Source organism: Macaca nemestrina, chromosome 1 (genome assembly GCF_043159975.1).
Source record: "Macaca nemestrina isolate mMacNem1 chromosome 1, mMacNem.hap1, whole genome shotgun sequence".
Taxonomy (NCBI): Eukaryota; Metazoa; Chordata; class Mammalia; order Primates; family Cercopithecidae; genus Macaca; species Macaca nemestrina.
In genome coordinates this window covers 41,986,499-42,012,535 of record NC_092125.1, presented here as the reverse complement: position 1 = coordinate 42,012,535, position 26,037 = coordinate 41,986,499, and the positions used below count along the sequence as shown (strand labels likewise).

Sequence of the window (26,037 nt, the reverse complement as noted above, 5' to 3'; positions counted from 1 at the left end):
TCCCTTCAGGGTGCAGAGGCAGGCACACAATGAGTGTTGAGTATGTGTGTGTCATATATACATATACACATACTTTAAAAAATTTGAATAAAGACATGATAAGCAGAAACAGCTACCAAAAGGGGCCATAGTACATGCTCACTAAATATTTGTTTAATGAAAGAGAAAATGAGGTTCAGAGATATCCAGTAACTGGGTAAACGAAAGGAAAAAGTGGTGGATGAAATGCATGAGTGATATGTATACATAAGTGAGAATCACACGTGTTTTGGATGAAGATGTAGTGACTGAACCTTTGAATGTGTGCACTTAGGTTGATTCAATAAATATTTCTTGAATATCAACTATAAACAGGGAATCGGACCTATTTGCTGAGGTTTGACCTATTTGCTGAGGTTTGAGTTATGCAGTTACGAGCTGCATAACTTTGGGAAAATTCACCTTTTTAAGCCTCCATTTTCTGTATAAAAATTAAAAATACCCAATTCACAAGTGTTTATGAGTTTGAAATGTGACAATTTCTCTAGAGTCTAAGGTACATAGGAAAGATGCTATCAGTTCTAATGGCCAAAGAAGATATAAAAACTATGCTCTAGATTTATCTTCAAATCAAAATAAAAAGCCACATAAACTTTTCAAGTAAATATTAAAAATATTTACCAAATCCTCAAATATTTAAGTTGAAATGATCAATATTTAACTATGTTTGACTTATTAAGGTGATGACATCCTTTGATGGCCCAGTGTTTCCTGTATGGTACAGTTGGTCATTCAGAGACAAATTCCTTAGATTTTCTCTGTCTGCCCAGATCTCCTTCCCCTCAGCCAGCTTGTTCATTTCGGCTGGCTCACGGTGCATGATCTGCTTACTTCCAGAAAGGACCTGAGGAAGCTCCGCTCCTGTAGCAACAGGGCTATGTAGTTCATTTGGCAACTCATTGTGTACTGCCTTGTGACCAATATTCTGTTGTCTTGAACTGTTATGTAAATCTTGAATTGGTTTCTGCGTTTTTGTAGGCCAAAAGTTTTTTTGTTTTTTTTTGTTTTTGTTTCTTTTTTTTTCTTTTTGAGACGGAGTCTCGCTCTGTCGCCCAGTCTGGAGTGCAGTGGCCGGATCTCAGCTCACTGCAAGCTCCGCCTCCCAGGTTCCCGCCATTCTCCTGCCTCAGCCTCCCGAGTAGCTGGGACTACAGGCACCCGCCACCTCGCCCGGCTAGTTTTATGCATTTTTTAGTAGAGACGGGGTTTCGCTGTGTTAGCCAGAATGGTCTCGATCCCCTGACCTCGTGATCCGCCCGTCTCGGCCTCCCAAAGTGCTGGGATTACAGGCTTGAGCCACCGCGCCCGGCCAGGCCAAAAGTTTTTAATAGGGACAGGGAACTATCAGGCCACCTTTGAGGGAGAATGGGGAAAGTGCCCATCCTGTGCTGCAGGACATTGACTTAAGGGGCCTGGTGAGGATAGTCAAGAGCAATGGGCTGTCACCAGCATGCAGACCATAGGCCCAAGGAAGAAAAAGGGCTTGTTCTATTCAACTTCAAGATGTAAAGAAGCAGCATTCACAGAGAGAATTTTTAATAAGAGGGTGGGAGATCCCTTGATCTAAAAAGAAATCTGAAGCATGCGGTTGTGCCTTATCTCCATTGAGAAGAAAACAGAGTAGTGTTTGAGAAACAGAACTGCAGATCAATAAAAACTGTACTTTCTAGACATTCGGCTGCCTAAGAGGACACGGCATTTCCAAAAGGTTGAAAACAACTGGACTGGAGAATGCTCTATTTCCTCCCCTTGTCTTCTTTTATTGTTTGTTTGTTTCTAGATGGCTCATTCTCTAGGGGCCGAGATTGTATTCAGTCTGTTCTTGTATCCTCTACAAGGTCTAGCCCAGTGGTAAAAACACTACAGGTACTTAAGAAAGGCCTGGCCAGGTGCGGTGGCTCACACCTGTAATCCCAGCCTTTTAGGAGGCCTAGCCGGGCGGATCATTTGAGGTCAGGAGTTCGAGACCAGCTTGACCAACACTGTGAAACCCCATCTCTACTAAAAATACAAAAAAATTAGCCAGGCGTGGTGGTGCATTCCTGTAGTCCCAGCTACTCAGGAGGCTGAGGCAGGAGAATCACTTGAACTCGGGAGGCAGAGGTTGCGGTGAGCCGAGATTGCACCACTGCACTCCAGCCTGGGTGACACAGTGAAACTCTTTCAAAGAAAAAAAAAAAAGAAGAAGAAAAGAAAAGAAAAAACAGAAGAAGAAAGGTCTACTGAGGTGATGGACTTGCTCATCCCAGTCCCTTCACCTGACTGGGCACAATAACACAAGAAGGGCAGTATATCCTCAAAATTATGAGAGTTATGTATCATCACAGTGCCTTGGGTACTGTGGTTTCTGTTTTCGTTTTTGTTTTTGCTTTTGTTTTCTACAAGAGTCCCCCTCTGTCACCCAGGCTGGGGTGCAGTAGTGCACTCATGGCTCACTGCAGCCTCTTGACCTCCAGGCTCAAGTGATCCTCCTACCTTAGCCTTCCGAGTAGCTGGGACTACAGGCGTGTGCTACCATGCCTGGCTAATTTTTGCATGTTTTTGGTGGAGATGAGGTCTCACAATGTTGCCCAGGCTGGTTTTGAACTCCTGGCCTCAAATGATCGTCCCACTTTGGCTTCCCAAAGTGCTGGGATTACAGGCATGAGCCACCATGCCTGGCTAAGGGTTTTGTATCTAACTTTAGTGTGTGACTTTAAGGGTATAGCTGACAAAATTGAATATGAAAATCACCATCGTCATTCATATTTGTGGAGCATGCTTCTCTATACAGTACTCATAGTTCATTGGACCATGCCTCATAGGTAAGATGTATATTCTCATTCTCGTTTTAACGAGGACTCAGAGGTTCAAAATGATTAAGGAACTTACCTAAGGCTACAGAGTTAGTAAGGGGCAGGCAACCATCGGGATCTTCTGACGTCTGTCCCTGACCTTGGGTAAGTCTCTCCTCACACACACTCACAGAAAGTCACGTCGGAGGAGGGAAGGGGGTGGCAGGGGCGGGGGAAGAGAGGCTGTGGTTTGTACCCTGGCCCAGCCGCATTTCCAGATGAGTGTTGGACCGGGCTACTCTGCGCACGCGCGCTTGCTCTCCGCATGGGGCGCGCTATCCTTTCCCTTGGCCTTGCCTAGGTTTTATTGAGCGAAAAGGCCACGTTACTGCTTCTTCCCTAAAGAGGTATGATGAGTTCACCTTCTGCCTTCAAATCGATCTCTGTGGAGGCCTGCCACCCACCATCGGCTCCGCTTTTCCAATCCTCCCGCCCGTCTTAAGGGCTACAGAGCAGGGGATGAGAACTTTCGCTGGGTCCAGGAAGCTTGTGGCTGGGAGGGAACCCAGGGCTGCAAGTGACTGCACCTGCGGGGCGGAAGGAGCGGGGCCTGGAGGGCCGCAACATTCTCTTACGGGTTCATCCCCGTTGTCTGAGCCGAGAACCTGCATCCTAAACCCTCCTTTTAGCTATTAGCTGCACTGCCTGCCTCCTGCGTGGCTGCTGCTGCCACAAATGGCCCCTGGCTTAGAAATGCTACATATGCTCCTCCTAATTAATATGTGACACAGCGTCTCACAGCCACCGCGGCAGCAGTCTCGGGCTGTCTCTCCTAGACTGAAAGGCAGATGACAAGTGAGCTTTTTTGTCTTTCATATGTCTCTAGACTGTGACATGCCCCAGCGGACAATCCAGGCAGCTATGGGTCTCTCCCTTCAGTGAGATGTGACATATGCCTGGAAAATGAGATGGCTGCCTCTTCATTTCAAAAGCGTGCTTCGTACGGTGTCCAGGCATAGCTACCAGGTGGCTCACTTTGTCTGATGGGCATACAAAGGTGAGGCATATGTCCCAAAGCTGACCCTAGAGCAGCAGCCCTTCTCAGGGGGATAAAGATCTGTGCCTCCTGGTCTCAACTTGACTCTGAATTTATCCTGTAGCCAGCCTTAAGCAAGCTGTCAAACCTCTGTATATATCTCTGCTTCCTCTATTGTAAAATAACAGTTCTGGATTTTGTTTATAGTCCTGGAGAAGAGTTAATAACATGAGGTGTGATACACAGAAATAAATATTAATTGAAGCTGACAATGATGATGGCTTTGCAAATATAAAAGTGCTGTAGGAAAAATCTTGTCTGATTCTTCTGAATTCTATTTCCATAAAGCTAGGCTGGGCTCCCAGATAACATTATGGAATGATTACACAAAATGACTGATATTTCCAATTTACTCTTTTAGCTCATACTGCTTTGTATTTAGGCAGCTGTCTAAGGGGACACCATCAGAATGCCATTAGTCACCATGGGGAAAAGGTGTTCATAAGCGAGGGCATGCCATTAATCTACAGCATCAGTGTTATGGGCTTATCACCATGGCACACCAAGTGGGAGGTCAGAGGAATGGGCTTCATCTCACTGCAGAATGTAGTGGATCAAAAATGGACCAAGAGCTTCCCAGCATAAGAGTCTAGTAAACTCCAGAAGCTCAATGTCAGATTCAGACGAATTAAGGCAGAGCTATGCTCTTTGAGGAGAGACACATAAAAAAAGTTCAAAATTCTTTTGTCCCCAAGTCTTCTTAAAGTTCAAGAAAAATCTCTTCCCGCTGAATTTAAATTAAGGCCTTATTTCCAAGGCATTCAATACTCCTTTATTGAGTACATCCTACGCACTGTGGGCACTTCTGTCCTCAACACTGGAGATGTTGCGAGTGAGAAGACACAATGCCTGCATTCAAGGAGCTTATAGTCCATTCAAGAAGCCAGACAAGAGATAAACAATCTTAGCACAGACTGTCACATGGTCTGGAGAAGTAAGCCCAGGGTGGTGAGGGAGACAGAAGGGGAATCTGGGTGCAGCTGGAATTTAGGCCATCTGCCTAAAGATGGCCAATCAGCTCCTTCTGGGTAAAGAGGCTGATCAGCTCCGTGTGGTTAACTTCTCTCTCTCCTTCCCGAGAGAGAGGAGACAGAGGCCTGGGGGAAAGAGAATTGATTACAATCAGTGACTGTAATGGAAGAAAACTGCGTACAAACCCATGATGATGTAGAAAGGGGAGAACTGCCTTCAGAGAAGATTCTTTTAACAAATCTTATGGAAGAACAAATGGTTGGTGGAGGAGCAGTGCTGGGGAAGCAGGATGAAGCCGAAGCTGCCCAGATGGCCAGAAGGTGGGTGGAGAGAGAGGGAAGGAGGGGAGGCTAAGACTGAGAAGAGAGGCTCAGAAAGACTCTGACACTGGAACTCAAGCCTAGCAGAATTGAGAGATGGAGTAGGATAGGCCGGAGAACACAGGAGGAGTCATTGAAAACCTTTGAGAAAAACTCTTGATGGGATCACCCACCCATGCCAGTGTATTCAGCAGTTAAGTGTCCATCTCCAAAATAAATCAGGGTGTCCTTCAAAGCACTGAGTGGCCCCAGAGAGCAGACCTGCACCTTCTGGCACTTAGAAGTCCTTCTGAGTAGAGCGGGCTTTCTACTCCATCACTCTAATGCCATGGTTTTCCACAGTGAGTGATTTTGCCCCCCAGGACATTTGGGAGTGAGTAGAGAAGACATTTTTGGTTGTCTGTGAGGACAGCAAACTTGGGGAAGGTGTTACTGGTGTGTGGAAGAGGCCAGAGGTGCTGCAAAACATCCGCCACCATGGAGGAGAGACTGGGACAACAAAGAATTATCTAGCCCCAGATGTCAATAATGCTGAGGTTAAGGAACTCTAACATAAAGTTCTCTAGTTTACAAACCCCACCCCCACAAACTCCAAACAGTGCTCCACAGCCATTTCAGCAATGTCACGTCTCAGTCATCCAGGATCTACTTAACCAAGTGCCTGGCCCCGCTGGATGCTGTAAGACGGGGGTCCCCAACCCCCAGGACCACAGACTGGTATCTGTTATCTGCTATGCACCAGGCTGCATAGCAGGAGGTGAGTGTGGGCCAGCCAGCACGACCGCCTGAGCTCCACCTCCTGTCAGATCAGCGGCGGCATTAGGCCCTCATAGGAGCATGAACCATACTGTGAACTGCACACGTGAGGGATCTCGGTGGCTAAGATTCCGAACCATTCTACAGCATTACACTGATGCTGTAGATTAATGGCATGTTCTTTATGACAATCTAATGCCTGGAAATGTGTCACTGTCTCCTACCACACCCCAGATGGGACCGTCTAGTTGCAGGAAAACAAGCCGGGGGCTCCCACTGATTCTGCATTATAGTGAGTTGTATAATTATTTCATTACATATTATAATGTAATAACAATAGAAATAACGCACACGATACATGTAATGGGCTTGAATCATCCTGAAACCATCCCCACGCCCCGCTGGTCCATGGAAAAACTGTCTTGCATGAAACCCGTCCCTGGTGCCAAAAAGGTTGGGGACCACTACTGTAAGAGATGCTTTACGGCAGATCCATGACATGGTCACTGGGGACATGGAAAGAGAAAGGGTGTTTCCGTGTTGCTTTGAGAAACTCTGAGGCAATGCAACCAAAATTTTGAAAAGAAGAAGAAAAAGAAAGCATGTGAATTAGGAAAGAGCAAACAGCTTCGGTACATTCTATTGGGGAAAATGGCTTTTCAGGGTTGACCGCAGTATGTATCGATGGCCAGCAGAGGGCAGAGGGGGCAAAAGAGCAGGACGGGGAATTTCTGCCCTTCACGGAGGCAATTCCAGTAAGAATACATGATTGTAAGTCAGGAGTCAACAGGAATTAAAAGCATGAAATAGAGAAGGTAAGTAGTTCACCGACTCCAAGACAAGGTAGGTTTCACACAGTTGGGAGTCGAGGCCGCGGAAGAACTAGGGAACCCAGGGCACCAAGGCTGAGGGGTGAGGGGCCAGAGTGGGCATGGGGCTTGGGTGGGAGAGCCCAATCCATTGCCAGATGCTGTGCTCACCATACACAGGGAGAACAGGCCTCAGAAACACCTTTAGCGTTTGGCCCTGCCTGCTCTCAGCCTCCACTTTGCTTTTTATAGGCCCAGTGCCTGGTATGACTATCAGAGGAAGCCGAAAAGCCTACCTGCAGACCATGCAATGATGTGGGTGGATTTCGAAGAGGTAGATTCTGCTGGTGGGGAAAGATGAAATCTGGCTTTGGTTGGTAGCAGGCTATTCTATATGTGAGTTTCTGTCAGCCAGTTCCATGGTGGCCCTGCAAACCCAGCATTACACTCTAGTGTGTTTTGATTGCATAAACCTCCTTGAAAAGTCGTTCTATAGGCACTTACTGTTTGTAAAAATAAAATGTATTAGTCTGGGTTCTCTAGAGGTACAGAACTAATAGGATAGATGTATATATGAAGGGGAGTTTATTAAGGAGTACTGACTCACATGATCACAAGGTGAAGTCCCACAATAGGCCATCTGCAAGCTGAGGAGTCATGAAGCCAGTTTGAGTCCCAAAACCTCAAAGGCAGGGAAGCTGACAGTGCAGCTTTCAGTCTGTGGCCGAAGGCCTGAGAGTCCCTGGCAAACCACTGGTGTAAGTCCAAGAGTCCAAAAGCTGAAGAACTTGGAGTTTGATGTTTGAGGGCAGGAAGCATCCAGCATGGGAGAAAGAAGATGGGCGGAAGACTCAGCAAGTCTGCTTTATTCTAGCCATGCTGGCAGCTGATTAGATGGTGCCCACCCACACTGAGGGTGGGTCTGCCTCTCCCAGTCCACTACCTCAAACGTTCATCTCCTTTGGCAACACCCTCACAGACACACCCCGGAACAATACTTTACATCCTTCAATCCAATCAAGTTGACACTTAATATTAACCATCAAAGAAGAGTTAAGACATCTCTAGGGGAGTTTTCAGGGAAGACCTGGAAATATTCTGGTGTCCAATAAAGGTAAAATTCTCATCAGAATCAACACACAGGGCCATCTTTCCAGGCTCATTTTTATCATCACTGATGATAGTTACTCATTCTCCAAGTTTATTTCATGAATGTCTGTAATAGAATCCAGTCTAAACATCTCAGAAATCTCATTTATTAATAACATATTTCTAGCAAAGTGAGCCATGAGGAAAAGGTTTAATGTCCTAGATTTCGGGCTGGAGATGATATAACCTGTACCATGCTTATAGAATATAAAATGCTGGCCTAGTCTAGAAACCCAATAAAACTGCAACACAAAATTCAGACCACAAGTGTGGAATATTCTGATTTATTTGCTGTTTTAAAAAACCCTTTTTGCCTGATACCTATCAAAACCAAAAATAATCCTCTCATACCACACAAGCGGGGATAGGAACCACACATTATTTAAGAGCTAGGCACTGTCATAAGTACTTATTTGTCCTGACATTTAATCCTCAGAATAGCCAACTGAATTAGTATTATTATGCCATCTTATAGATGAAGAAACCAATATTCTAAGACATCACTGTAATAATCGAACAATTTTTTTTTTAAAGCGTCTTCTGTATCAGGAATTGAGCTATATTCCGGAGAAAAACAGAATGACAGTGTCTCCCCCGTCTGTGGGATGTAGATATGTACACTGACAATTACATACTAGAAATCCTATAATGGAAGTGGGAACACCTGGGATCTGCCTGAGTCAGGGACAATTTCATAGAGAGGTGACTCCAGCTGATTCCTAAAAGAATAGAGATTTTCCACTTTTCCGGTCTACTTGATGCTGTGATCTTATACTGTTGCAAAGTGGTATCTCCAATTTCCATGGAAACTCTCTGCAGGCTAATTAGAATCCAATTTTTAAATGTAAAATAGGTACAGCTTGATATTCTCTGATGCACGCCAGTGTCTACTTCCTGCTGGCAGAGTTCTGTGGCTTGTCAAGAACCTTTTGGGGATCCTTGGGATGGGATAAGACTGATAAAATAACTCACCATTTGGAGGTCACCACTCTCCTCTTATCTAGCAATGGCATTCAATTGCTAGATAAGACACAAGTTAATAAGACTCAATTGCCCCATGCAGCCCACCTGAAATGCCACATGGGGTGATTGAACCACATGTCTCTTCTACCTGCCCTAAACTGCTACTACAGGGGCTAAAGTGCCCTCTGCCCTTCACTGGTGGTTCTCAGAGCAGCTCTGGCCAGCTCACCAGTGGCCCTGCCTGAGACTTCTTAGTGGAGTCCCACATCTAGAGGAAGTCAAGGAAAAGAGGCCCGCATTAGTGGATAATTGTGCTCGTCTGTGATTGGTAGAACCTCTCTAAGATTTTTCCAGTGTCGATATTCCCTTTCAAACATCATTAAAGCTAAATGGAAAAGTCAGCCCTGGATGTGAGGAAGCAGATTTGAGTCCTGTGTGTTATATGGTGACAACTGCAGCCATCATAGGGCTGGCTCACCATCATATTATTAACCAGAAGAATATTTATTATCACATCACAGGTCAAAGAATATCAAAGCATACTTCTCTCATTCCACTGAATTACTTTGTATAAAATGTTAGTTCATAATACGTGCTGTAATTTTCTTTAAAAACTTTTTTTTTAAATCAAGTTTTGTCAGCTATAAGAAGTACATGGACAGCAGCTAGGTGCTTAAGGCAGCTTGTGGGCTCTGGCTCAAAAGAAATAAGAAAAAGCAAAAACCCCTTTGACTTGCCTGGAGACCTTACAGAATATTAACATGGAGGGTTCATAACAGGCAATATAGTTCATTTTAATTAGGATCCCACAACCCTAGAAATTAAGTTAGAGGAGATCTATTAGGTCATCTGGCCTATCGCCTTCCCCATCCCCTGTTCAATGCAGGATTGTTCCCTGGGGTCTGCTCACAAATGCATGGTTCAGTCTAAATTTAAATGACTGCAACTATGAGGTTTACGTCATCTCCCTTGGGGATGACTATTACATAGTCTAATGGATTTCACCATGATTATTTTTCCCTCCAGAGATTCTGCCCAAATTTCTTTTTGCTTGAATTTGACTCATTTTTCCTCATTATATACCTCAGGTTCGGAAAAATCACAAAAATGACAGTGAGAATGACCAAGTCTCTATTTCCTACTCTTTAGCAATAAGGATGGAAGTCGCCCCAGTTGGCTTTCTCAGTTTCACATTTTGTAGGTAAGCTGGAACACTACTAACCCTTCTTACTCTTAGAAGACACTCACCATTCCTCTTAAAAGAATCCACAAAATCACCAGCGTGAGGGCAGGTTTGAGTTTCAGTGGTGGTGGTGGTGCATTTGACACGATTCATTCCTCCCTGCCTTGTCTGATCAACCATGTAACCAATGATATATATGCCAAGATTTGTGATGTTGTTTGTGTCAGCAGAACAGAGGAAATCATTCTGGCTTTTGGGGAATGGTACCTATGACTTTACCATCATTGGCACCATGTAAGCTACCAGCCAAGCCACCCAGTCCCTATTACATTTCTCAGTGACACTCAAGGAATCTTACAACTTCAAGTTGACTAGGTGAAGAGATTTGGATCCTCTTTATGTCATCGATTTCACATATGTGCACACATGTGTACAGAGAGAAACAACAACACCAGGAGAGGGAAACGAAGGAGAAATAGCAACAGGGCTGCAAAAGAAAACACACCCCATATTCACAATCCCCTATTTATAAAGGAGAATTGAGTCCCATGCATGGTGAGACTGTGACTCATTAGAACACCTTAATTAAAGAGGAAAGCCTCCCTGGTGATTTTATTTCCTTGGGTTTGTTTTTGGTTGTTATTGCTAAATATGAGAAAGACAGCGATGCCCTGCTTGGAGAGAGGATCATTCTTTTGAGCAGGACACGAAGCTGGAAAAACACTAATGAATTCAGAGCACAGTCAGGGCTGAATTGCAACTCCTTGCTGTCCCACAAGCAATCGTCCCTAAGTACAATTACCCTGAATTATTACACTGGATGGCAACTCAGGCTGAGTGAGATGGATGGGAAGGAAATGACTCCTAAATTGTGATTTAATGATATAAAGGGCACAGCGTATATGTGGCTGCACCTCTATTTCCAGGGACAAGTCCATTCATTCTTTCATTCTTTCCGTTCTACTCTTCTGGGGCCAGGCACTGTGCTAAGTACTAGGAATAGTTGTCCAGGGCTGTTGAAAGAGGGTGGCAGGCCATACATCAGTACTTTAACAACATATAGTTATACTTTCATCTTTCTTTGTATTGGAAGTAAAGGACAATTTAGAATCTTTTAAAATGGATTACAAAATTATGTAAATACATACAGCGTGAGAGAAAATAACATAAACACTTGTCTGCCCACCATCTAACTTTATTGAATCTTAACATTTTGATGTATTTGCTTTAGATTTTGTAAAATAACAAAACATTGTAACATAATTGAAGCCTCCTATATGCTGCTCCTCTAAGCTACCCTACAGGTAACCATCATGTTAAATTTTATGTTTACCATTCCTATTCATGCTTTATACTAATCTTCACATATGTGTCTTATGTGTGAATCCACAAATAACAAATAGACTGTTTTATATGCTTTTAAACTTTATACAAAAGGTGTCCTATTATACCTATTTTTCTGTAATTTGTTTTTTTTAAATTCGTTGTTTTTGAGATTTACCCATGTTAATGATACATGTAATTCATTCATTCATTTCAGTTCTTACACAAAATTTCATGATATGACTATAGCACAGCTTATTTATCTACTTTTTATGGTCAGTTAATTTCCTGGTTTTGTTCTATTACTAATAATGTTGTAGTCAACATTCTTCTATACACCTTCTCTGCAGATGTGACAGAGTTTCATGAGATTATATGCCCAGGGGTGGAATCTCTGGCTCAAAGTGATTATAAGTAGGTTCAAAGTAATGTGGAAGAATTCTCACCTATCTAGATTCTTGCTTATACTTTTCAATTCTCAGTTAACTTTATGAGTGAGTAATGGTGTTTTATTGTGGTTGTAATTGTAGTTTATTAGTTATTGGGGACCTTGAGCATCTTTTCATGTATTTACTGACAATTAACAACTATTAAACATTAACTATGTTTTGCCTATTTTCTTTTTTTTCATTATTGAGTTGTTTTCTTTAAAATCCAGATTCTAGGGCTCTATCAAGTATTTGTATTTCCTATCCTTTCTCCTAGTCTTGGGCTTACCTTTAATCTTTGTTTATGGTGTCTTTCATTAAAAAGAAATTTTAAACATAACTTTCATGCAATCAGATTTGTCACAATTTTCCTTTATGGTTTTTGTTTTTTTTATGTTATCTGAGGAATCTTTTCCTAGCCCTTAAGTCCAAGATACTTTCCTATATATTTTTTTCTAAAGTATATTTTTGCTTTTCACATAGTGTATTAAATTTAATGCACCTGGAGTTGATTTTGTGTGTGTGTAATGTGTTTCAAGTCTTCTCCATATGGATAACCAAGTCTATTTGTCTATTTTTCTATTCCTACATTGGTACCATCCGCCTTGATTGCTGAAACTATGTGATGGTTAACTTTATGAATCACCTTGACTGGGCTAAGGAATGGCCAGATAGGTGGTAAAACATTATTTCTGAGTGTGCCTGGGAAGGTTTCCTGAAGAGATTAACATTTGAATCAGTAGACCAAGTAAACAAGATTGCCCTCACCTATGTCAGGGGGCCTCATCCAATCTGTTGAGGGCCTGAATAGACCAAAAACACAGAGAAAGGACAAATTTGCTCTGCTGAGCTGGCACCTCCATCTTGTCCTGCCCTTGGACATCTGCACTCCCGGGTCTCAGGCCTTCAGATTTGGACTGGAGCTACACCGCCAGCTTCCCTGGGCTCCCAGCTTGTGGGCAATAGATTATGGGACTTCTCAGCCTTCATAACCCCATAAGCCAATTCCTCATAATAAATCCCTTTCCATATATCTTGATATATCTTGTTGGTTCTATTTCTCTGGGGAACCCTAATACAAACACTATAAAAAGTCTTGATGCCTGGTGAGGTAAGTCTCCACTTTGTTCTTTTCCAACCCTGCCTTTGTCCATTGCTCTTCCATATAAAATTTTAGGTCAGCTTGTCTAATGCCATGAGGAAATCAATACACGAGTCCCAAAACCCTAGACCGTTAAGCTGGGTCATCTTTGCTCTGACTATGAGGACTGTACTGAGGCACTAGAGAAATGCAGGCATACACTAAGTGCTTTATAAACAGTGACTCATTTAAACCTTACAAGAATGCTATGAGGTAGGTACTAGTTTTTATTCTCCTTGTTCTGGTTGAAGGAACTGGAGATTGATGGACTCAGGTAATTTGGCCAAGATCTCAGGGTTATTAAGAGGCATAGCCAGAGCACAAAGGCTTAAATCCATTCTAATCATATGCCAGCACTTACCTGGATATCCAAAACCTTAAAAACATATTTTGTACTTACTGATAAGGCAAGCAATTTAAAATCATTATCCTCTTCACTATACCAAGGAAGAAACTAAAACACAGACAAGGTACATGCTTTGTCTAATACCCTATACAATGTTCACTGCAGAATAGAACTTACGTCCCTTGATCTTCCCTGTATGAAAACTCCTTCTTCCACTCCCATCCCCACACCTGCCCGTTAGCTCTTGCTCCTATGCCCATCCAGGCCAGGCACCTGGAATACGCAACCATGAGGCTGCCGTGACATCCTGGTCTCTGAACACTCCATGGTGCTGAGCAAGTGAAAACCAACTCTAAAGATGAAGTGGTTTCTTCAGCCTCTGGCCTCTGGGCTGCTTCCTTTTGAAGAACTAGTAGTGGTATGGCGAGTATAGATCAACACACCAGAGAGCTCTCCTACCTATGACAACATTTACCTAACATCAGGACATGCGCATTTTCTAGGAAATGTGTGGAAAAGGCTGTAAATGCTGGCAACAATGAAGGCAAATCTGCAGGAGCAGATTACATGGAATGTAATTAGATAAGAAAACATTGGTTAGGGGCTGTCAAGGGAGCCAAAGAGAAAACATTGGTTAGGGGCTGTCAAGGGAGCCAAAGAGAAAAGCAAAATAGATAACATTTTGAGAATAACAAAACAGATACCCATCGGCCCAGACTGGTGGTTGGAGGACAGACACTGTCATTAGCAGCTTTCAGTATATATCTTAACTGGGCCACCAATGTGTTCAGTGACTTTGAGCAAGTCATTCCAGACAGCCTGGATGTTTCAGCTCTCGTACCAGTGATAGGAGGCCCCCAGAGGGCTTCACTAAGGGAAAGGAATTGCTCCGGTCTGGAAGAAAGAGTGCAAGCCTGTTGGTGGGCTCTTGTCCTGCTAGGAATGGGGGGACACCTCATTTTTCTGCAGGCTGGGGGTGAAGAACTGGAGGTCAGTGGGAAATAGTCACAAAATAAGGTACATTTACTCTGGACTCCTCCAAGGGCAGCTTATGTGCTGAGAGCTTGATCTGTTCCTGCTTTTCTCTCACTCTCCTGTATTGCAAAACAGCTACAGCAAATCATGTAATTTCTCCACATGTCAGTCCTTCACGTCTAAGGTAGGAATATAGTATGGCCAGCATAAAAAGGGGTAACAGACATGAAGGTTAATGCGAGGTACTGTTATGTCAGCACCCCTAAAGCCATTAGAGGAAAATTAGGATGGGAGGTCGGATTAGACGAGGGTTCCCAAGTGGTTATGGCTCTTCCTGCACAGCTACAGGGACGGGAGAAATACAGCGAGAGCCCCGTGCCTCAGAGGAATTGCAGTGCTGGCCAGAGGCTCCAGGAAGGAGCCCAGCCCAGCCCAGCCCTGCCCTCTGGACTGAGAATGTTTCGCACCGGTTTTGATATTAATGAAGTAATTATTGTGCAAATGTATGCACCTGTGCCTTATTCTCAGCTTCTCTGCATTCCTTCTCCAAGCCTTGTGGTTCCCTCTGCCTTTACCTTCCTCTAGCAGGAGGGGACGTACGAGATAGGATCCTTTCCCTCAAGGACATTTCTCACTAGTAATGGGGATCACACCCACACATGCACATGCATAAAATCTAACCAGACAACCCAGAGTGAGATGTCTGATAGGCGGCACAAACCAAGTGATCTGGGCCTGAGGAGAGGAGGAGGGCAGGGGCAGCACCTGCGGAAGAAAGGGCCTTTAAGCCTTGAAGAGTGAGAATTCAGAGAGGAAAATGAGAGACACAGACCCAAGAAACAACTAGAACACAGAGTTCATAAAGAAGAGAGGTAAGACTAGAAATAAGTTAGAAGGGGGCCGGGCATGGTGGCTCACGCCTGTAATCCCAGCACTTTGGGAGGCCGAGGCAGGCGGATCACAAGGTCAGGAGATCGAGACTACCCTGGCTAACACGGTGAAACCCTGTCTCTACTAAAAATACAAAAAATTAGCCGGGTGTGGTGGCATGTGCCTGTAGTCCCAGCTACTCAGGAGGCTGAGGCAGGAGACTCACTTCAACCCAGGAGGCAGAAGTTGCAGGCAGCCAAGATAGCACCACTGCATTCCAGCCTGGGTGACAGAGTGAGACTGCATCTCAAAAAGAAAAGAAAAGAAAAGAAAAATGTTAGAAGGGAGTGCTTCCATGATGGATTGAAGACTCCGGTTTTATGAGATTGATCATAAGGAGTCATTGCAAAATCTTAGCAAAGGGAAGTCACACAATTACAGCATGTTTGCTGAGGGACTGAGGAAGATGGAAAGCCATCACCTCCTCTACCCTCCATCAGGGGAGACTGTCAAATGAATAGAAGCTTTAAAATACATACTTTGTAGGAGACTAGGGCGAAAAGGGATTACGACTGTGGAAGGACGGCTAGTGTGTCTGAAGTTACTCTGTGGTGGGAGGCTGGTGTGGAGTCAACTGGGAGGAGGGAAAAGGGAGCTGGGGGAAACACCCGGGAGACTCAACCTCACAGACCCAAGGAGGCCACCTAGGGGAGGGAAGATGGGCCTGAAAGTGAAAGGCCAGACTTAAGTCCTAGCTCTGCCCTTTCCGGCAGGGAGGCCTCAGGCAAGTCCTGAAACCTGTGGGAGGCTTGACTTCCTCATTCCTAAGATGGCAGTCATGGTCCCTGTTTCAAAAGCTGCTGAGGTAAAAATAAATGAGGTCACATGCACGAAATCATTTGACAAATGCCAGGTTATCTGAGAAATAGTAGAAGTGGTGTTTTAATTATTTTTGACGTGTGGGTGGGGCGAGGGGATGAGGTGGGACATGCTTGCTGAGAACACTTGACATGCAGGGCAGCCCAGCCTTGGTCCATCTTGCATAAGGTTGCAAAGCTTCTTGGGATAGGGTGACTGGAAGGAGGGTGTGTGGGTCACAGCCCCTTCCACAGGGAGCTCTTCCCTCCCTTGTGAATAGGAGATAGGCGATACCAATGAAGCATTGACGCCAATGAAGCGGGAGAGAAGTGGAGAGCTAGGTGATAGTTGCTTGGTGGCAGGGAGGGCCTATTGAATGTGGTGCTTTGAGGAACCCCTTGTCGTCGTGCTCCACCCCTGAGAAAAATTTACTGCAGGTCTTGAAACCTTAACATTAGGGAGGTTGCAAAAATGACAAGCCAAGGCCAGGGGGCAATAATTTGGTGCCTCTAGGTGAGGATTTCTGGGCAACCTGGATAACATCTGGCCTCACAGCTTCTACCCCCCCCCAAAAAAAAAGCGACTTTCTCTTTTTCTCTTCTTTTTCTTTTCTGTTTTTTTAATGGGGTCTCACTCCATCCCCCAGGCTACAGTGCCCTGGCACCATCATGGCTTACTGCAGCCTTGACCTCTTGGCATAAACCTACTTTCAAAAAAGGAGTTTGAGTTCAGCAGAGAACACAGGAAATGAAAATGATAAATGTATAGTGGGGTTCCAAAACAAAGACCGTTCCACATAGCTTGCCTGCCCTCAGATACTGAGTAACTGACATGGCATCCCCAAATTCTGGAGGATTCCACTGTGCGTGTGAAGCAGCAGATTTCTAACCAGTGACCCGGCTTTTGCCCCACATCAGCATCTCCTAAAAGGGGAAGCATCAGTTAGCAGGCACTTAGTTTAGGTAATTGTCCTTCAAAGCTGTCTGATTCTTCATGGGACATTGATGTGGAGATGCCTTTTAGATGGATAAAAATTCCTTTGAAGCCCAAAAGGATGACCTGAAGTTGTATCAGACTAGAGAGTCCAAAATTAGTGAATGATGCTGAAGTATAAAAATCCCAGCTCCAGGAGTTTAACTTTGTATACCATGAATATTCTCTAATATGAACAAAGTTCATAATTTGTATACCTATATGCATACTAGTATTATCTGTGTGCAAATGAAAGCTTTCTCTTACTTAGGAATAAACTACCTTTGGGAGGCTGAGGCAGGAGGATCGCTTGAAGCCAAGAGTTCAGGACCAGCCCAGGCAACAAAGGGAGACCCCGTCTTCACAAAAAATTTAAAAATTAGCTGAGTGTGGTGGCTTGCACCTGTAGTCCCAGCTATTCAGGAGGCTGTGGCAGGAGGACTGCTTGACCCCAGGAGGTCGAGGCTACAGTGAGCTACAATGGCACCACTTCGCTCCAGTCTGGGTGACAGAGCAAGACCCTGTCTCTAAAAAAGAAAAGAATAACTACCATGCCTACCATACAATGGTTAATCAAGGATTGAAAGGGGCTGATGAACATTGACATTACAAACTGAAAAATGTAAATTAAAAGCAATGCCAGAGGCCAAAGGATGTAAAAGGTAAACATGAAAGTAGATATTGAGGTTAATTAGATTTGACTGCTTCCAAGAAATCAGCACATGCCTCGTGATAACTGATAGCCTTAGACTGGAAATCTGTGTATTAGCAAAATTGCTCAAAGGCCTGGTTTGGCCCCTTTTTGAGTAAGGCAGTGGACAGATTACTGGTGGTCAGGAGACTCCATGGTAAACTGACTGCCTCTCAGTTCTGCCCTTAACTAGCTGGCAAATACTCCCCCAGCCCCGACCCGTTTGCCACCTCAACTGCCTTTGCATCTGTCAAATGGTGCTAGTCATGCCTAACCTGCCTCCTAATGGAGAAAGTGAGAAAGAGATGCCTTGTTTTTACAAAACTAGCAAAAACTAGAAATCACTAGTAATCACGTAAGGCTGACAGAGCATTTTCAATCAAGGTCATTTGATTCTCACAATAAGATAGTGGGTAAAACCCTATCAGATGCTAGACTCCCTTTGTATAACAATATCTATATTCCCTGCTTACTGTTAGAAATGAAATTGACAGATACTACAACTTCAATACACACAAGAAGTTTTTTTAAAAAAGATAATTATCTTTAATAAAAGGAATGTCATTCAATACTTTATAACACGGTCATAAGTGTGGATTCAGGAATCCAACTCAGTTATTTTACTGCCAATGCCATGATTTTTTCAGAATCCTTGAAGATATATTTTTGAATTGAAGGAAATTAAAATTAATATTTAGGAATTTCTTAATGCTACCAATTTTTTTTCTTCTCAGAAAATAGAAAAATACTGCTTTAAAAAGAAAAAACCCTCAGTATTCTTTTCTATCAAGACTAGCCTTGCTGTATTGGTCAGCTTTACTGTGGTAATGAATAACCTCCAATTCTCTGTGGCTTACAGCAACATTTGCTATTCACTCATGTTACTGAAAGCTGTGGGTTGGCTGAAGCACTGCTCCAGACTGTGGCTCAGCTCCAAGCTGTAAATCAGCTGCTAGCTCCATGTGTCCTTTTCCTTCTGGGATCCAGGCTGAAGGATCATAGGATGTGCTATTCCCACAGCAGAATGTGAAAGCGCCAGAGAGGTGGCGACAACTTATGATGCCTCTTAAAAACTTCTGCTTGAATGATCTGCACATGGTCACATGGCAAAGGTCAGAGACATGCAATCCTCTTAGAGGGAAGGGGAGGTGCACAACTGCAAAGCACACAGCAATCTACCACAGCTGGCCTCAGATTCATTTTGGTGCTACAAGCAATCCTGCTAATAGACCTGAGTTGGCACATAGAAAAACTTGCTTGCCATCTTTCCTGAGATCAGGGGTTGCAAATTCAACCACTAATGGGAAATGGTAAGAACCATGGTTAAGAGGCCATACTTCATTTGAAGGAGTAGCCACTGTCACTGTCATCCCCAGTAAGGAGTACAATGTGCAGATGAAAGTCTTCAAATCTCTCAGGAGAAGTCAGAAAATCTTATGTTTAAAGGAAGAAATGAGGCTGGGCACAGTGGCTCACACCTGTAATCCCAGCACTTTGGGAGGCTGAGGCTTGAGGTCAGGAGTTCGAGACCAGCCTGGCCAACATGGTGAAACACCATCTGTACTAAAAATACAAAAATTAGCCAGGCCTGGTGGTGCATGCCTGTAATCCCAGCTACTCAGAAGGCTGAGACACGAGAATCGCTTGAACCTGGGAGGTGGAGAGTGCAGTGAGCTGAGAACATGCCACTGCACACCAGCCTGGGCAACAGAGTGAAACTCTGTCTCAAAAAATAATAATAATAATAATAAATAAAAAAGAAGAAATTACGTTCAGTAAAAGTGGAACTTGAGGAGAAATGCATGAAAACAAACGAAAAATGTCCTTTATACTAACAAAAGGAATAATCTAGGTAGTATAACAGTTTCAAATCTTTGTGTGCAAAATAGCACATCAAATATGAAAAAAAAACAGTTTTAGGTAAAACCTTCTGATTTTACAATTTTTGCAACTATTTTCACTAAAAAACAACAACAAAAAATTTGGACCACAACTTAAAAAGTTTTTATCCTCTTCTTTAGGGAAACACTTGAGATATGGCACACTGGGCAGTGGCATAGCTGTCTTAAGGAGGGAATTAACAGACTTTTTTCTCATGTGTTTTCATGACTCAGACAGTCAGTGCTCACCTGGCCCAGAGCCCCTGGACTCCATTAATTGACTCAGGACTCAGTCCTGGGCTCACTCATGGCCTCTAGTTTTCCTTTCCTGGGCTTGGCTCTCTGAGCTATGCCATCTCCCAAGAGAAGCCTTTCAGGCTGATTGACTTAAAAATTAGAGCTCAGATGGCAAAAGAAGAGGGAAATAATAGGGAAAGAGATTGCCCTCATTTGCCTCTTTAAATTTTAATATGCAGTGTGATTTGTTAACCTGGAGGAGGTCCCGAGGTACTGAGGGGCATCAATAATTCAGCAGAGGCTGTCAGGCTGCAAATAGCCCCACGGTGCCCAGCTGAGGCTCCTGGTTGTGACATGGGCTACTCTTTTGAGCTCTAAGAGAGTCAGGTTTCCGTTACCCAGCCCATTTCAGACCTGTCTTTCCTCTGCTCGCAATTCCTAACAGAACTGGAAACCACGTAGGGAATGTAGGGGCTAGCAGTCCACAATGCTCAGCTGATTACAGGTTAAACACCAAAGTTCCCGGAGGAAAATGGTGCTCAGGAGCTGCTGCCTCGGTAGGACCTTGAGTGTTAGTGCTTCCTCCCTGTCAGGTGCACCTGATGCCCAGGATATAATAAAGGATCGTTCCCTTCCACCACCATCCCCAAACAAATGTTACTACTTTCTGTTTGCCACATCTTGTTTCTGTCCTTCAAAAACAAACTCAAAATTCACCTGAACTTATTTATTTACTTTCCCAGATGATGCTGCCCTCAATGCTCAGCTGATTACAGGCTAAACACTAAAGTTCCCAGAGGAAAACAGTGGACTCAGGAGCTGCTGCCTCAGTAGGATCTCGAGTGTTAGTGCTTCCTACCTATCAGATGTACCTAATGCCCAGGATTTAATAAAGGATCGTTCCCATTCCACCACCATCCCCAAACAAATGTCACTTCTTTCTGTTTGCCAGATCTTGTTTCTGTCCTTCTTCACAACCAAACTCAAAACTCTCTGAACCTTACTTTCCCGGATGCTGCTGCCCTCAGCTATGGGCAGAGGAGCACGGTGGTGGAGCCTGACTAAAATTTGGTCAAGGAAAGACTCTGTTACCACTCTCCTCTTTCAAGGTAGGCTTTGACTTTTGGACTTCTGTGTCCATTCTTGCATCATCCAGTTTCAGCAAGAATTCTGTCCAGTTGGTTTGGCCAGAATCTCCCACCCTCAATATCTGATCATCCTCAATATCTGACCAAATTCTTCACCACTCCTATCATCCCCAGGTTATATCTGATTACCATGGCTTTCCTGCCCCTAACAAGAATCCTGTTGGGACAGTTTAGCAAAGTATCACCCTACCCTCTTAGTCATTCTCCATCTACTGACAGCCTCAACCCCCTTGGCTCTAAATTCCCCCTTTTTCTTATGTTCCGAGTTGAACCCAATCTGTCTCCCCTACTGCTAAATCCCACTGTGGTAGTCCCTACACCTGTCATGTTTGTCTTGAGTAAAATCTGCCTTACTGTCTTAACAAATGTCACGAACATGTTTTCCTTTAACAACAGGATCCAGATAAGATACTGGAAATCTTAGACCTTGAATCACATATATCCATATCTCCTCCCTCCAAGGTTTATGGCCTTGGGCAAGGTTCTGGTCATTTTTCTTATCTTTAAAACAGGGATAAAAAAAAATCTACCTCATTTAAGGATCAAATAAGAGAGCACCTGTAAATGTATTAAGATTATTATTATTAAAGCTTTCTGAATTGATTTCCAGTTCTGTCCTCTCTACTTAGCTGTTGCTATTTTAGGCCAGATGCCCCGTTCGTAGGACTGTGCATCCTGATGCCACAGCACCAATGCTATGTTACTGTCTTTAGCCATGAGGAATAGAAATAGATGAAATTAATATCAACCAAATAGTACTAGGGGTTGCCTTGAGCCTTTGTCCTAGGAAAGTGGGTGATATCCAAACTCACAGTGTCAACACACTCAGCTTTCTTTGGAAGATCTGCCGAAGAATCCATGTCAGCACCAAAAGGAAGATGGCAGCAGGCAGATAGCAGTCATTTCCCATCGCCACTGCTGGGCACAGGCAGAGCTTTGGACCTACAGAGCTTCTTCACATAGCAGCACAGGCCAAATAACTGGGAGAGAGGAAGAGAGGAGCAAAGTTAACGCAGTGGGTTCTGCTTAATGCACCACATCGACTGGGACAGATTTCATAAAACATTAGCAGTTGAAGCTGTTAGCCAGCAGTGGGCCTGGGAAATGCCGTTCAATATATTTTTCCATTTCTAAGTGAAAGAGAGAGCTGAGAAAACAATACTGTGATGAGGAAAGGTTTGCTCTTGACAAAGGGCATGTTTTCTCTCCAGTGCTGTTCAGCCATTCACTTGGGAACAGAAAATAGAAGCAGAGCTGGAGATGAGGATGGAGTGGGCGGAAGAAGCACTTGTCCCTTAGAGCAAGGTGAAAATTACAGTGAGTCTATCGTTTGGATAATTTTCTCTTCTTTATTGTAATTTCCTTTGTCTAATGTAGGGCTTCAGTAAAGTATGAAGTCCCCATGTCAGCTTGATAAGTGGTGATTTGAAGACTAAAGGGATGGAGAAATATTGGAAAGTTTTATTTCCCCCCATTCACATGTTCACTGGCTCCTGGCTGAGGAAGCAGACGCTTGTCCTCAAGTGCAGGATATGCGGGTAGTGAATGGCTGGGAGATAGCTGATGGTCAATTGCAGAGTGTCAGTTAGAACTCTCAGGAAAGACTAAAATAAGTCCTGGTCTTTGCTAGCATGTATCATGGGAATGTAATAAAAAAGAATAAGAGGTTGGGAGGAGGAAAGGGGCGGGCAGATGAGCTGATGCTTAAGTTATACATTCATAGTTATATAAAGAAAACAAAAATATGAAAGATAAGTATAATTTGAATACACAATGATTTTCTACTTTAAATATAGTGACCGTTTCTTCTTCCTGGAAAGTTTTCTCTATTCAGAACTATCTCCACTCACCTGTCACAGTGCTTACAATTGCGGTGGATGTTTTTTAGTTTACAAAGAACTTCCACTTGGAACAATGCTACACATTGTTTTCAATTCACAACAAATATGAGTGATGGGAAACGCAGGCACTAATTTGCCAAAGCTGTTCAACGTGTCCATCTCCTCCCCACTGCTTCATTTGTTTTGGCCATCTCCTTCCCAGGCCAGTACAAGAGCCTCCTTGCCAGCCTCCCTGCCTCTCACTGTGCCCTCTTTTATCCTCTTCACAGAAATGTCAAAGTGATCTTTACTAAAGGCTAGTCCACATCTCACTCCCATGCTTCAAACTTCAAAGGTATCCTAGTGTCCTCAGGAAAAAGGCCAAACAGAATGAAGGCACTGCAGTAGTCCTCGCCTACCTTTCCAGATTCATAACACACCACCATCATCACCCCTATTCGATTAACTCTCTCTTGCCTCCAAGCCTCTGTTCCTGCAGCTCCCTCTGACCAACGGACCCTTCTTATTCCCCTATCTCACCTGGACAACTCCTATAAAACCTCATGGTCTGGATGTGGGGTTCCATGGGGTTTCATGGGATTCCGGGCAAACCTGCATCACAGTATATTCCATTCTGTATGGTCATTGTAATGGCTGTTTAATTGTCCATATCTCCCACTAGACTGTATATTCCTTGAATATTGTGTTCATTTGTCTCTATAACATCTAGACATGACATAAAGTGGGTTCAAGGTAAAGAATTTTTGCTTGAATAAATTTGATAAGGAAACTAATCACTTTGATAAGATAACTAATCATCAAAGGAGTGTTGGGCTTACCCAAGGTCACTTAAGCTATTTATGACTCAGCTCAGGCTGGCATCTGCAGCATTTCTAGTTAAGACATTAGCTTTCTCTTCCTAACCAAGACACAAAAGCCTAGTTATGAAGTTTGTCTGTATAACAAAAGATAAAGGAGTTACTAGAGATGTGATGAGTTGAAAGAAAATATTTGCAATATATGTATATATATATCAGGCAAAGGACTAAGAGCCATACTATCTAAAGAGCACCTGTAAGTCAATAACAAAGATCACCAACCTTGCATAAAAAGAAGGAAAGATAAACATCCAATTTGTAAATAGGGAAGTAAACACTAAAATGATCCCCAACTTCAGCAGCAAAGTAATAATAATTTTTTACCCATTAACTTACTAAAAATTAGAAAGACTGATAAAATCCAGAGCTGGTGAAGATAAGGGAAAATGGCCTTTATTTTTTACACTGGTGATAGAACTGTAAACTGAAAAACCTTCTCATGTGTGTGTGAAAGCCATAGCCATTTTCATTACTCATCACATTTTAAAAATACGCCTTCTCCAATCCCCAGTATGTTAGTTTCTGTGACTGCTATAACAAATGATTACCAATTTGGTGGCTTAAAACAATACAAGTATATTGTGTTATAGTTCTGTAGTTCAGAAGAATGAAATGAGTCTTCTTGAGCTAAAATCAAGGTGTTGGCAGGGTTATGTTCCTTTCTGGAGTCTCTAGGGGAGAACCTGTTTCCTTGTCCTTTCCAGCATCTACAGGCTGCACACATTTTTTGGCTCATGGCCCCTTCTTCCATCTTCAAAGCCAGCAACACCAGGCCTAGTCCTTCTCACTGTTCCATCTCCCTGGTTCTGTCTTTTCATTCCTTTTTCTACCTTTAAGGATGCTTATGATTCCATTGGGCCCACTTGGATAATCCAGGATAGTTTCGCTATTGTAAGGTCAGCTAAATAGGAGACTCCATTCCATCTGCAATGTTAATTTCCCTTTGCCGTGCAACCTACCATACTCACAGGTCCCAGGGATTAGGATGTAAACATTTTGGGGGAGGGGCATTTGTCTACCTATTACACCCAGCAATTCCAGCTGTGGGAATATATTCTACAGAAATAGACACACGTACCCAAAAATATATGTCCAAATATTTTTTATTGCAGTAGTGTTCCCAATAGAAAATGAAAAGAAAGAAAAAAGAAAAGAAATTTTGAAATTATTCATTAAAAGTGGAATAATTACATAATCCTGTGTGAGTGTTAATTTTGTGTATCAACATGAATAGGTCAAAGGGTGTCCAGATATTTGGTCAAACATTATTCTGAGTGTTTCTGTGAGGCTATTACTGGATGAGATTCAAATTTACATTGGTAGAAGTAGTAAAACCAATTGTTTCCCATAATGTCAGTGGGCCTCATTCAATCAGTCGAAGGTCTGAATAGAGCAAAGCGTCTGACCCTCTCCTGAGTAAGAGAATTTTTCCTGCAGGATAGCCTTCAAACTGGGACATAAGCTTTCTTCCTGCCTTCAAACTCAAATGGAAACATGGGCTCTTCCTGGTCCCAAGCCTGCTGACCTTCATACTGGAACTACACCCATTGGCTCTCCTACCATTGGGTTTCTAGCTTGCAACTCACTCTGCAGCTCTTGGGACTTGCCAGTCTCCATAACTGCTAAGTCATTTCCTTAGAGTAAATCTCTTTATATATATCCTATTGGTCCTGTGTCTCTGAAGAATCGTGAATAATACATCCTATTTCTTTAATAGATGCAGCCATAAGAAACAAGAAGGCAAAGCTTTCTTTTTTCTTTTTTTTGAGACGGAGTCTGCTTTGTCGCCCAGGCTGGAGTGCAGTGGCGTGATCTCGGCTCACTGCAAGCTCTGCTTGTTTCATGTAGAATATACAAAAATTAACGTAGAAGGACCTTCATGGGATAGAGCTATATGAAAAGGGAAAATGTATAGTATGATCAGTTTTGTATAAAATTAAAAGGGACACATAAATATACACTCATCTATATATATAAGTGTAGAAAAGGGACTGAAAGTTGCATATTGAACTTATAATTGATTATCTTGGAGGCTGAGAGGACAGGGCTTGATGTTGAAAGGGTTTTTCACGTATACTTTAATTGTCTGGATCTCTTTCAATGAGAAAGGATATATGTGATACAGTTTGGATCTGTGTCCCCACCCAAATCTCATGTTAAATTGTAATCCCCAATGTTGGAGTTGGGGCCTCCAGTATCATGGGGGCGGATCCTTCTTGAATGATTTGGCACCATCTCCTTGGTGCTATTCTTGCGATAGTGAGTTCTCACGAGATCTGGTTGTTTAAAAGTCTGTAGCACCTCCCTCTCTCTTGTTCCTGCTCCTGCTATGTAAGACATTATCTGCTCCCCCTTCACCTTCTACCATGATTGTAAGTTTCCTGAGGCCTCCCTAGAAGCTGAGCAGAT

At 43.3% G+C, this 26,037-nt stretch overlaps 1 long non-coding RNA gene across 3 annotated transcripts in view; it reads right to left on the bottom strand.

Moving 5' to 3' along the window:
- Window positions 1-23,329, bottom strand: part of LOC105484578 (uncharacterized) — an 89,647-nt gene extending 66,318 nt beyond the window's left edge. Inside the window, exons 1-2 of one of the 3 annotated variants that reach the window (XR_989058.2) lie at window positions 23,291-23,329; window positions 21,743-21,910 (exon numbers count right to left, since the gene is read on the bottom strand). This is a non-coding gene — a long non-coding RNA (uncharacterized lncRNA). Of the gene's footprint in view, window positions 1-21,742; window positions 21,911-22,780; window positions 22,914-23,169; window positions 23,267-23,290 lie in introns of those variants that run through there. The other 2 variants (XR_989060.2, XR_989059.2) reach the window with 2 other exon arrangements.
- Between the last annotated feature and the right edge of the window lie 2,708 nt (window positions 23,330-26,037).